This window comes from Saccopteryx bilineata, unplaced genomic scaffold, assembly GCF_036850765.1.
Source record: "Saccopteryx bilineata isolate mSacBil1 unplaced genomic scaffold, mSacBil1_pri_phased_curated manual_scaffold_14, whole genome shotgun sequence".
Classification (NCBI taxonomy): Eukaryota; Metazoa; Chordata; class Mammalia; order Chiroptera; family Emballonuridae; genus Saccopteryx; species Saccopteryx bilineata.
Genome location: NW_027095440.1, coordinates 776,523 through 780,870, shown reverse-complemented (window position 1 = coordinate 780,870; position 4,348 = coordinate 776,523). Strand labels below are relative to the sequence as shown.

General features: G+C 44.6%; 1 long non-coding RNA gene across 2 annotated transcripts; it reads left to right on the top strand.

Annotated features, from left to right (window-relative positions):
- The first annotated feature begins 1,304 nt into the window (after positions 1 to 1,304).
- Positions 1,305 to 3,771, top strand: LOC136318219 (uncharacterized). Of its 2 annotated transcripts, none has more exons than XR_010728031.1 (3): positions 1,305 to 1,395; positions 2,576 to 2,637; positions 3,335 to 3,771. It is a non-coding gene; the product is annotated as an uncharacterized lncRNA (long non-coding RNA). The 2 variants fall into 2 exon arrangements; XR_010728030.1 differs by having other exon boundaries at positions 3,327 to 3,771.
- The last annotated feature ends 577 nt before the right edge of the window (positions 3,772 to 4,348 follow it).

Here is a 4,348-nt window from a genome sequence, read left to right as displayed (position 1 = left end):
TTGTTGTGAAAATTAAACAAGTGAACACAGAATGAGTACCTAAGAACATGTGCCTGACATATTAACTGCATAATGTCAGCTGCTGTTATTACATTGTTTTTTGGGTTAGCTACACCCAGCACTTTATTAAAGCCTGTGGCCAAAACCACGATAGGCAGGTACTCTATCTATTAAGACTGATGCTACTTTCAGGACCACCTCTGTCCTCCTTTCACCCCAACCCTTCACTGCAGAAACTAATTTTGTGGGTTTCCAATAACAGAGGAGCTGCTGGAGTCATCGATTTCACGTAGGAAGCTTTCCCTGTCATATTACCCATCAAGACACTGGACTTTCTGTTGCATCTTTTTCCTCTGCTTTCAAGAAACCAGCTCAGCAGATTCTACATGAACCAAAGCTGATGTTTGAAAATTTGTTCATGTCCTTGAAATCAACAACCTATAAATACCAGAAACTATTAACTTTCTCTGAATGTTGGACCGAAGCCTCCAAGAGTATTTGTCTAGCTTCTATTTCTTGTATTTTTAAGGACTGATAGATATACATGATTATCATTTAATCCTCCCAACAAAACAGAAAGTACCATCACTGTCAGGAAAGTGACAAGTAACGGAGCCTGAGGATAACACTTGTATTTAAAGGACAGGGACAGGGGTCAACTCCGGCAGGTCTCATTTTCACGATAGTCACCATCAAGCACTGTCTTTGAAGTAATCCGGGAAATAACTTGTTTTCTAAAACCTTCAGCCGTGACTGATGTGCGGTAACAGCTGTGCAGGGAAAATTGGCGGTTCTTTCCAGCAGTCATGAAAGAACCCGCTGCCGGGACGCGGACCGGGATGTCGCCGTGGCGGGTCTGCTGCTGTGAGCGTGGCTGCGTCGCTTCTTCGGGTCTGAGACCGACCAAGCGGGAAGGGAAGCGTGCTGGGCCTCCCTCCGCCCCCCGGGGGTGCAGCGAGGAGGCCGCTCACCCGCGTGGCCTGCAGCCGCACCCACATCTCTGCATCAAGAAGGGCTTCGAGCCGTGGCCCGCGGTGCAGAAGAAGAGCGCGCCCGCGGCGGGCCGGAGTCGGGATGTGCAAACCTGGCCGCCTTGGCGCGGCCCTGCGCTCAGGGATCACCTGGCCGCGGGTGCGCGTGGCGCAGCCCCGCGCTCTTGGAGTTGGGCGCGCGGGCTGAGATGTTGGTGACTCTTAGAAGTCAGTGGGGCGGAGTTCCCTGACGGTGACGTCAGCGGGGCGTGGCCTATGTGAGTCACCTGGGAACTCCTGGATCAAGCATCCGGCATGATTAGAACCACCGGTGGAAGGATTAGAACTGGTCGCCATCTGCCTCATTTTTCCTCGAGAAAGTTGACGCCCAGTGAGGCCGAGGGACGGAGAGTGACCGGTGCAGGTGAGGCCGGAACCTAGACGTCTGAGTGTCTAGAATAAGCCCCCTCCGTTCCTCCTGGTTTCTCTCCTCCTCCATCCCTCGCCACTCCTGTCCTTCCACACGGAGCCCGGCTCTGTCCTCACCAACACCTGGGCCAGAGCCAGGACCCCAGGCCCAGAGCAGACACCCACACTCTTCAACGGAGCTCTCGATGTTCATGAAACGGGCCGCAGTTCTTTCATTCTTTACTTAACAAGGAAATGAATGCAAGATCGCGTTTGGCCTACCTGATTTGATTGGGTCTGTTAACAGTATCAGAAAGGTTTTTTTTTTTATTTAACTCTGAATTTTAAATTGGCAATGAAAATATTTCTTGGAAAGAATAGAATCCATATTACAAAAGGAACACCATTTTTTGTAGATTGGTTGAATATGATTTCCAATCTATTTGGTTATGACAGGTTGTTTCAATCCACTTGTTGATGACAACATAAAAATAGTTGGTTTTAGTAAAGTTGTTTTGCTGTAAGGATAAAGTCAGTCATGTCAGGATGTCATCATCTCATCTGTGGTGCTTGGTACGCACTAAGCTGAGCTGTTGAGGAGATTGCAATGGGGGAATATCCATGAGAACATGTGGAGAAGCAACTCTGGCAGGGGGATATTCATATTATAAATATAACGGATGCTTGAAAAACGTGGGGATTAGGGGCACCAACCACTCCACAATCAAAAATCTGTATATAACTTTTGACTCCTCCAAAACTTAACTACAGCTGGCCCTTCCCATCCAAGGATTCAAACTGTATTTTCTACCTGAGGTTGGGAATATGCAGTTGGGAAACTGTGGTTGGGAATGTGAAAATACTATTTTCTCTCCAGGTTGGTTGAATCCACAGATGCTAAACCTGAGGGTACAAAGGGCCAACTGTATTTATTGACAAAGATCCACGTGTAGGTGAACCTGCACATTTCAACTTATCTTGTTCAAGGTCCACTGTCCTGAGAATTTGTGAGGACCGTTTGAGTTTTGGTTTGAGCAGGTTGTTGACTCTTAACTAACTTAAAAACTCTCTGAAGACCCCTGGAGCATTTGCTCCTTTCTTAGTGAGGTGACTCCTTCTAGAATGTTAACATGGTGTCTTCTGTAGTCATTACCTAGCAACGTGCTCTAGCAACAGAAAACATTCTTTTTCCACAGGCAGCTGGAGATTAGGTCGCGGTTGGTCACCCTCTCTCTTCGTTGACTCCTCATATGAAAAGGTACACCTCATATTAAATTTGAATATTGTTTCTTCACCTCCTCTTGAATGGATCAGTAGGGTGATTAATCTGTCATTTGTTTGGAGTACTGTATGTTATTTCTTTATTGCCTTGTTAAGAGATATTATGCTTGATCCTGTTGATAAAGAGATATTATCACTTATCCTGTTGCCTGAAATTGTGAAATTATTACAATTCCCAGAGCTAAATAAATTGCTGTCAAAGACAGAATCAGTCTCTAGGTATAGCTTTGCTGCCTACAAAACAAAACGAACAGCATTAAATTAGCTCTGTGGTTGCCTGAATAGATAAATAGAAACTGTTCAGTGAATGACTATCTTTCTGGCAAGTGCTTCCCATGTGCTTCCCTCCTGCTCAGCCTCTCCCCAGCTTCGTGGTTGACTAGAACACACCATGAAAATGTTTACGAAGCCATAAAAGAGCTTTTCAAAGTTTCATTCCCAAGACTTCTCAGACCCTCCCATTGTAGTGAAATCCTTTCTCTTTCTTTTTGCCTTCATACTTACACTCTCTTTCTCTTGGCAGGTGCCGCAGCTCATTATAACTTTTCTATACTCTGGGTTTCCTGACCCTCAAGTCTGTCTGGGGAGACCCATGAAACCTCCTCAGTAGTTCCTATATGGTGTACCATAGATGGTCAGCATGCCAACATAATGTATCCCATTCAGTTCAACAGATACTGGACACCCACTCTCTGCCAGACACCACGTGAAGTCTTGAGGATACAAAGACAAATAAACAAGGTTCTGGACTTCAAGCGGCTTAGAGAATGGTGAGATTGATTTATCAAGGATGTATCTAGGATGCTGTGGCAGCACAAAAAGGTGACAGGGAGTGCTTCTTGGAGAAAAATCATTCCTGTGCCTAAAAATTTCAGTATACCATGTTTTGGGGTCATTTCTGTTACTTATTGTTTATATTGTTTTTTGCTTAAATCATTTGTTTCCTTGTGTGCTTAGTGATCTTTAAGTCTGTGCTGCATATTTCATTTAAAAGGTATTTAGAAAATATTTTGATGCCTAGGGTGATGGCATCTTCTCTCAGAGAGGACTTTTCTTTGGTTCTGCTAGGTGTTTGGGAATGTTGCCATTCTGGGACCTCCTTCATTTTGGTTTAAAGCTTGAGATTCCTGGGTGTTCAGATGGTAGAAGGCTGGGTAAGATATCCCTGCAGTGCTGGTTTATTTCCAGCTTGCCCCTGTCCTGAAGGCACACTTTTTTTTTTATTCCAGCAGATAGTGGCAGTTCATTCATCAGAGCTGCCTAGGCTTTGATTTCTGGCCTCAACATGAAGATGAGCTTTAAAGTTTCTCTTCCATCATAGGCAAATGCCTTGTAAAAAAATGCAACCTTGCATGGCCAGGCTTGTTTTCTGGGTCTTGTCTTCTAATCTTGGCCTAGTAAGGTCTCAATATTCTGTGAGCTATTTTGGATCCAGCTTAAGAAAGTTGTTAAATTTTCCTTAGTGAGAGGGTTAGATCAGATTACCTTGTGTGCTGTTCCTTTTTTATTTCCCTATATGAACTATCTGCCTACTGAGATCAGAAATTTTGATTTGCTCTTTACCTTGACCTTAGCTTAAGAGGCCAGTGAGGCCAACACTTCTGCCATGTGCTTCTTAGAGTGAATTTGTCAGTTGATCATCTCATCAAATATTATAGACATTTTTTGGAGGGGACTTCTCTGTTATG